The sequence below is a fragment of the Leptosomus discolor genome, chromosome 5, assembly GCF_034619465.1.
Source record: "Leptosomus discolor isolate bLepDis1 chromosome 5, bLepDis1.hap2, whole genome shotgun sequence".
NCBI lineage: Eukaryota > Metazoa > Chordata > Aves > Leptosomiformes > Leptosomidae > Leptosomus > Leptosomus discolor.
Window position 1 is genome coordinate 46170300 of NC_141395.1, and position 9414 is coordinate 46179713.

The window sequence follows — 9414 nt, forward strand, 5'->3', positions numbered from 1 at the left end:
AGAGTGAGGATATTACTTCTGGGGAATAATTCCATCATGTTTTACACTTTATTCCTCATGTGGAAGAAAAATGCATGGGTTTCCAGCCAGTTTTGCAGTTCTTAAGATATAGGAATGTGTACAGACGAGAGATAAGGTGTACACAAGAGATTCTCTAAGAAAGTCATCGCTACCTTCTCGGCTCCTTGATGCTACACTGCAGAGTGAAAGCTGGTGGACTAGTTAGATGATTAACCTGGTATTTAGAGGAATTTAGTCTCACCTCCTTGCTCCAGTCAAGGCTTCCTGTATGACCACGCTACAGTCAGTGCCACAGGGAAAACAGTGCTTCACCATCTTGCAGGAGAGCTGCAGAAACAGATACATTTAAGATTATGGAGTGCTTGGATAATGCATTAATAGGATGCTCATAAATGCCATAGAGAAATCCCAGGCTTCACGGCTCAGCAGCTGTGCATCACACTGTGGGCGTGTTTGTCTCTAGGAATTGATCCTGGAAGCTGCAGGCCATGCTGGTTCCCACTGAAAGTGTTCTCAGACCCCTTGGTGACCAGGTCCAGAGCTTCTATAGGATTTTGAAATCCTGTGAGATGTAAATTAAAATGACTAAGGCAATAAAGTATAACCACTGATTAACAAAGCAGGTCTTTATAGCCATTAATTATACATTTATAAATAGCTGGAGACATGACTGAGTGACGATGTTCAACCATGCAACTAATTGAAAGCAAATAAAGATATGATGACACAGTAATTGTAACTGAAAAGAAAACCTTCTTATACACACATTAACTTTTTCTTTTAGGTAGGAGGCCTTCCCCACAACTTTTCATATTTGAAATAGTACCAAATTAAGCCATCATGTATACTGTGTGTTCCTGAATATTTAAGACTATGCATAACTATTGAAATAATCCAGAATACCATAAGACAGCAAAAGAATACAGTTTTTCTACAGAAACTTGGACTTTGAATTTAGGTTGTGATTTAGATAAATTTGTAAATATACCAACTTGTGGCCATGATGCCATGGAAGTGGAGAGCTGTGTTTGCAGGGCCTCATGCTTAGGTTACACTTAATATTCTAGAAGGATTATATTGTGTGATGCTCAGAAAAAACATCATGGATGGCCTTTACACCTCAAAGTACTCAGCTGGATCATAATGAATTTTTAACCATATGAAAGAAAATAAGTTTTTTGATACTATTTTGGGGGGCTGGTGGTGTTTTTTATCGTTTTCCCATGATTTCCCTTCTAGTTGCTACAAAGTACTGTGTTACCGTCTTCTGAATGCATGGTCTGATTCTCAGGTGCACTGAAATTCTCTGCTGAGTCTCTGCTGAGAGACTTTTCTCCCAGTCTTTGTGTCACACACATGGCACAGGCTGGGATAAAAATAAAGAGAGGTGATACAGAGGTGAAGGTGAAGCAGGATGCTGAGATATAACAGCAACAAAGATCTAACTATTAGCTCAAAGATTATTAACTGGAATAGATGGCACAGGCATGCTTATAGGTGTTCGCTGGGAAAAAAGGTGAAGACAGAGAGCTGAGTGGATCTGCCTCGTTCCAGGAACATTTCAAAGGTAAAGATAATCAATTTGAGCTGTCAGACTTCTGGAAAATTTGGAGGGATTTTTGTTAATGTGCAACTGTCTCGGAAGACCAGTATCATAAGGATGTCATGTCTTCTGTGATTCATGATGGTTACACTGAATGTATTAAAGTTATACAGTTTCTGCTGTCTAGCAAGCAATTTTACAAACATAACTTCTATCTTATAAATCACTAGTACTAAAAGTATATAGGCTATATTAGACATATTCCTTTAGCAAAGACTTGCTGGTTACAAACTTCAGATGCCCTATATAGAGTTACTCATTAGATTATCACCATTATAACACCTGAACAAGCCATTTACTTCTGGAGGACTTGCCCTACTGTATCTGACAGGAATGTAATTAACCTTTGAGTTAATACATAAGATGACATAAAAACATGTTTATTTTTTTTAAATTATTGGCCAGAAAGACATATCGGGTAAAAGAAGACTAAACTTTTCTTCTTTTTTTTTTTTTTTTTTTTTTTTTTTTTTCTGTGGATTAGTTCTGGAGTTTGTTGTTAACTAAACAAGTATTGCTGAATAAGAAGGTGTCACTTTGCAAGCTGAATTTTCAGTGAAGACAAGGGTTTATGTACATTCTTGATCAGTGCATTGAATAGCAACATAACATTTCCATAGATCAGAGTTTTAAAATACAAACTTGAAATGTGTAGGCCTTCTAGCTAAATAACAGTAGAAGAGATTTCTGGCTCTTATGTTTCACTGACTTTTTTTTTTTTTTTTTTTGTAGACATATATTTTCTAGGAGTATAAATTTCCAAGTAGCACTGTTACTGCACTAGATGAAGAAAATAAGAGGGATCATTTCACCCATCATTGAAATGCAACCATTTCAGGGATATGGAATTTTATTGGTGCTAGCAAACTAAACAAGGGTTTAGTGAGGAGTAGAATAATATGCGGTGTTAAAACTGCAGAGAAGAAGTAAGCAGGATAGAATGCAGCTACTTAATTAAAATATTTTATATATGTCTTAGAGGTGTTTATTTTAAATAATGGATATTTTCTTTAGCTGTGTGAATTCAAACACTGTTTCTATAAAGGGAGGTGTTTGACCCGCTTCAAGCTATAAAAGAAGATTTGTGATTCTCCTAAATCCACATGCCCTAGATTAATGTTAGTGTCAAACTGATTCTACGTTAAGCTCATTTAATGTACCTCTGGGCTATAAGATGTTACTTTGCCAGCAGCAAAGGTCACATGTTTTCAGATATTGACAGTGCAAGTAATGACAAGTTGTTTCTGTGTTTGAGTGGATCAGAGTCTTTTTAGCATTCATTCAATGAATTTGGCAAACTGTAGCCTCTGCCTAAGAGGGCTTTGTGCCTTTGAGCATACAGCACAGAGAATTATTAAACCTCCAGCTCTGAAATCTATAGCTTCATTTAGTTCAGACCTCCCGAAGGAATTTTTTGCCTTTAGCTAAATAGCAAACAATTTTGAAGCTGACTTTACCTAGGTAGCAAATTGCTTCTTGATCTTCTTGAATGGAAAGAATCATTTATATATTTATTGGTTTTTAAGCACATTTTTTGTTTAAATATATTTAGGTACAGTAGGTCAAACTAGCCTTACAACATAAAAAACAATAGCCTCTGTGAAACTTTGCAAGCATCGGTCCTAAGGAAGGAGGCCTGATCAAATAACTGAAACTCAGGAGCAGAGCTAAAGTGCTGCTTTCTTGGCTCCTTCCTGGGTTGTTGAGTGACAAAGGTCGTGTAACAATACCAAGATTTACACAATGTTGTGAGTCATCTTTAACAGGTAATCAGAAAATGCATTAAGCCTCTCAGATGGGAGCTTGACATTTCCCAAACAGTCACAGGCTACACATGGCTTCTCCTGTACATTGTAGTGGTGAAGAAACCTCGGAGAAAAGTTTTGTTCTCTAAGGCAAAAGGCAACAAAGGGAGATAAGGTTATGATGATCTGGGAATAGAATTTGCTATAATCAGACACCTACTATCTGCGTGGTAGATTTTTTTCTCCCAGACTGGAATCTGAGCAAGGGGAAATGGAAACAGCTTATAGAGGATGGCAAAGGGATGGATACCCTAGGTATCTGTCTCTTGCACAAACGCAGAAACCTGGGTCAGGGCTACAGTCAGGCTTCTCTGGGAAGCAGATACTTGGAGCCTGAAGTCATGTCCTCAGTCTCAGTGCTGTCTACACATTATCCCAAAATTTTATTTGATAAGGGGCAGAAAGGTCTCAAGAATGCCAGCACTCCATCCCAACATCAAGTGATCTAACTTGAAGAACCAAGCCCCCCTCCTCCTCCTCCCCAGCATATGGATCTTGCCTGGCGCAGCTTTCCCAGGAGAGGTAGACTGAACCTTTTGTCACCACTGCCTGGTGACTGAGGGACTGTCTTGGGACTGGAGCTGGAGCTCCATCATGAGGAGGAGGGCTTGAATCTCAGACTCTCAGTTTTCTGGTGGATTCCAAACATCCTGTGGATTTTCCATGGCCAATGCATGCCCCACAACGGGGGCTCCTTTGGAGACTTTGGAGATGCCTGTTTTGCATCTCCCAAACAGCTTTAGCTAAAAGGCAGGATTTTAGGCAATTAGTGCAGCAAAGACAGGGTGACAACTGAGCAGATCCAGAAGCCTAGCATTAGGTCTCCAAGGAGCTTTAGGTATCTCAAGCTGTGCAGCATGATAGGTATGTATTTTTTTAATTGTTTTTCTGAAGTTAAGCTCCTAAATTTCTCTGAAAGGTCACTGATGTGATTTGTTGCATGCTTGCTGAAAAAGCACACAGGTTCATGCTATAGTGACCCGAGTAGTGTTAGAGATTGTTAATTTGTTCACATATGCGTCACAGTTCCGAGAAGTGTCCATGCAGGGGTTTAACTGAACCTGATTAACTTAATCAGCACAGACCTGTGCATGGACATGCCTTTCTTAAATCTGTGCCATTTGTTTCTCTGCCCCCCCTCTCTCTTTCCGTTCATCACATTTTTCCTTATCAAAGTTTCCCTGACTTTAAACACTTCCCTGAACCTTTTCCTTTTTATTCTCTTCCCAGTTGCCTTTTTATCTTTGTAGAAAGCTATGGAAGATGTAAAAATGGCAGATGGAAGATGAGACTAAATACGATCTGAAAATGCAATATAGTTTGCCCCCAAACTCTTCACAGCAAAATTTGGGATCTGGACAGCTTCCTTAGCTTGCTTAGCATAGCTGAGCAGAGGAAGGGGAACAGGGCATTGCCGAGTATGATGGTATATTAGGCTTAAGGAGAAAGTAAAAAAGCATTAGAGGGCAAAATTGTTCCAGGCTTTCCCTCACAGTAGCACTGGATACTCAGGCACATTCCCTAAAGCATAAGGAGAAGCAGTAAGTGAATCTTTTCGATGTTGCAAGTGAAGTCTTATGTCAGTGTCACTCTTCCAAAGGTAACATTATTATATTGGCTTATATTGTTAAAATTCAGGATTATAATTGATGGTTCTGAACACAAGCCTGTATTTTTCCTTCCAACTGCAGATTATAGGACACCAATATGCTTTCACTACCCTTATGAGGAAATAAGTGTACTGAATTTTAAATGCTGTGTATATTTATGTGTGCGTGTGTGCCTGCAGGTAGATACAAACATAGATATAATGTCTAGCCTTTTTTGTTCTGGTGATTGTTGACACATGCTAGGAAATCATGAAAATTTAAGAAACCCTCCCCAGTGTGGCTCTTTCATCCTCTTCCTCTTTCTGTGTACCTTTTGTAGTTGTATAATAGTTGTACCTTTAAGTACGACTTGAAGGAGCATCTCCAGGGAGATTTTAGTCCAGGTATATATAGTAGGTTGGTTATATCCTAAACCTCTTTCAAGTTTGTGCTTTTTGATATATTTTCAGTAAGGTTAGGCAATAGCTCAGAAATGACACCAATTACCTCATTTACTGGCTGGGATTTGGAGCCTGAAATGTAGGTGTTAGTGTGTTAATATCTGGTCTCCCATTATAGGCAATAGCATTTGAATTGGTACAGCCAGTGGAACTTGGAGAGCTGCACCTGGACAGCCAAATAGTTTCCAGGTTCCCATAACTGTATATACTAGATTCTCCTCTGTCTGTCATGGGAGCTTAGACACCTACCTCATGTAGTGACACTCACATTTTGAGAATGAAATCGAAGTGTCTACAATGTGGAGGTGAATCCTACCCAGTGTAATTATTTAAGTAGATTCAGACGTACGTGTGAAGTAAAGACAGCGATTGGATTAAAACTGCTGTGATTTTAACATGAATTAATTCCAACCTATTCTGTTATGTGGCCCTCGGGTAATTAAAATCCAGTGTATGGATAACTTACTTTTATATACATTTACCTGTCAGAAGAGGGATATATAAGCCTGTATTCATGAGATAAGTAACTTCAGATTATCTTTCTCATGATTAAGCTATTCAGGGTGCTCAGTAAGCATTTAGTAATGCTAACTCCTGTTAATCATTACATAAGTCAATTACACTTACTCATTTCCAATGAAAATATTAAAACCAGAAGTTAGAGAGCTAGTCCTGTAGAGTCTGAACAATTCCAAATAATGATTAGTGCCATAAAGTAAGGATACTCGTCACCTTCAGAAGTTGTTTAGCCCTAAGCAGGGTGGAGTCTTCAGGGGCACGTTCATACCTCGAGAGAGGCTCAGCCTAAGACCCAAAAAGACTGACAAGTCATCAAAACAGACCTGAAGTGATTCATAGATTTTTGTGCTTCATCCTGTGCATGAAGGTGAATCTGACTATATGTAATAAAAATCCTTCCTTTAAATAATAAGATTCATTATTGTTTTTCTGTGCCAAACAAGTTGCTGACAGACTAGAAATAAAGATTTCAAATTTCTTTTAGACTCAGAGCTCTTGAATTCTTTTTCAGCACTGCCTCACTAGATACGTTGGTTGTGCACCCATTCAGAAGCAGGATACAGTCAGCACTTGATTATCCGTGTGTTGCAGATTATTCATGCCACAGACATTAGCTGAAGCTAAGAGCCACGTGAATGTGGCTACACTGCTTCCAGGAGCATCTCAACTCCATAATCAGTGCAGCTGCTTTTGCATTGCACAGAGCTGGAGTTAATAAATTCATATGAATCTTATCTGGCTCCATCGTAAGCCAGTTCCCTGGGAGACACAGAGGCTCTTGATGGTGTCAACCTGTATCCAGCTGGGCTTTATTAATTTGGGCTCAGTGCTGCTCTGCCAAGCCCATAGCGGAGCTGGCATTGATGGCAACCCTGAGGCTGGCAGGTGACAAAGGGTGGGGGAAGTGAAGCAGTTGCTTCTGCACCATGGTCCATTTTTCTAGAAAAGGAGTTTGCAGTTTATTAGTGGAGGCGCAGTGCCACAAGATTGCAGACAGTTTGTTCAGGTTTTTTTTTTTTAACTGATGTGTCTTTCTGAAGTGCCAGGAGGAGTTGCACAGACCTGTGTGCAGTCAGAGCAGTCCATGTGTTCCAAAACCCACTCTGCATATCTATTGATTGAGGGGATTTTAGTGCTTGCTTGGGTTTAGGAGGATAGATGTTTTTAAGTTGTCAATAAGAGACTTATTTTCAGGATGTGTATTCATCTCTAAACTGTACCTCACATCAGGAGACTCTAATGCTTCAATCCTAGACTGACACTGGCACTACGACCTGGGCAGCTCTTGAAAGCCTGTAAGATGAAATAGCACTCCAGAACTAATTCTTTCAGTTTCTCCAAAATTTTAACATTCATATGCATGTATTTTCTTCATACGACAGTGAGACACATCTGTTCTAGAGTAATCTTGAAAGCCTAGCCTCAGATTTATCAAAATCTTAGTGGTTTATGATGGCTGTGAAAGTTGCTGCAGTCGAAGCATGCTGTTTCCATGCCTGATGGAGATACTTCCAAATGAAGTTATTCTTATCCGCATTTGATTTTGCCTTGCCAAATGCAGAGAATTCTGCACAATAAACTTTTGGGATATTCCCCCAGCTTCTTTATGATTGTATATTAATTTCTTTATTTTTACTTTTCAAGTGGTGAAGGTTCTGAAACTATAATGTGTATAAATGAAATCCAGAAACCTTAAACATGCTGGTAGACAATGGCAAACTAAGATCCATGGACAACACTGAAACATAATTAGAGAAAATGTAACAAGAAAAACATCTTAATTGTGTTGAAGCAAAGGTTTCTATGGGCTGCAAATATTTTTAATTTGTATAGCAACTTCTCATCAAGAACTTTCTAAAAAATATTTGTTAATTAAGCAACATAATTTGAAAGGTAAATAAAAATTATATTGGGATGGTTCTGTTTATCATTAGAATACAGTCTGATCCATTTGTGGTTGATGTTTGACAGCATATACCCTTGTTGACCCAAATGGTAACAATCACATACAACAAGCATTTCTAGATTGTAACTGTAGACAAGATTCTGACCAAAACTTCCTAGACATTTAATGTAAACAGTGGCAAAATTAAGACACTGCCTAAACTGTGAAGACACTAGTGTTAGTATTGTCTGTTAAGTGCATTGGGAACTCCCATAAATACAGGTAGTTGCAACCATGTCTTGGTATTTGCCTGGGCAAGTCCTCTAATCTTTTCTTATCAAAACAAGGACCAAAGCCATGCCATGTGGAACAGATTCTGAAAGCTCTGTGGAGCCAAAAAAAAAATTGCCTGTGATCCCAGAGAAAACTTCATTAAGGACATTTGGTAGGACTTCAGTGTGCTTGTATTTCTTTGAGCCTTTCTGCTAGAAGTGTTGAATTATTTGAACTATGTCAATAATTGTCCAAGTTTGTCTACGTGAGCTAAGTAATATAAGAAATTACTTATGAAAGTAGTAATTTTGATGAGAGTATAAGTTAAGCTAATTAATAATCAGTTAGTCATGGCCTTGTATCTAGACAAGCAGTACTCTTGCAATATGCAGTGCCTGGGGGCAGTAAGTAGGAATACTGTGTCTCACATGAAGCTTTGGGGACGTTTCCTTTTTATCTCACTGTGATTGTGCTAGCCTATAAACATACTATAAATTCATTAAAATGCAAAACCTAGTGTATTTCGTACAACCTCTGCCCTTCCAGAGGTGTAATCCAGATACTGTGTTCTTCAACTTAATTTCCTCAGCCTGTTGGAAAAAGAAAGGCCAGACTGCAGAAGTCCCTGTGCCGCAAGCACACTGTCTATTCTCTGGTTTATAAACTTGCGTCTTTCCCTAAAGCTTCAGAAACCTGTATCCAGCAGGTAAACTAATCTATCTTCATGGTGTCCCTGTTGCAGAACTGTAATTCAGGAAAAGAGGTGATCTGGTGGGTACAGTGCTCAGAACTATTTATTTGTAGATGAAAATTAATGCTTATCACACCGTCCAGAAAAAGCTAACCAGAGCAGCTTTTGTTAGTGCGTCGTTTCTGTCCTGTAACTCTTCTAGACCCAAATGTTCTGCAGCAGCTTGACAACCTTAGCGTGTTTCTAACAACTCATAGCCATGCATGCTATAAGTACTGTAGCTGAGCGTTGATGGGACAAAGGTTTTGATATCGATAGCAGGGTTTTATCCAAGAGGAATGTTGTCACTGTTTTTATAACAGAAAGCTTAAAAAAATCCTTTGTGGTCTCTGCTGTTATTTTCACCTAGGATCTAATTTAAGGTCAGTTCAGAGTACTTTGCTTTCACATGGCAGACCTGTGATGTGTCCTTTGTCTGCTACCAACACTTTCAGCTCACCTGAGTGAAACTCTTTCAGCTGCTTCTGTGGCTGCTTTCTGCTGTGCTTGTCAAATCTGACTGAATTG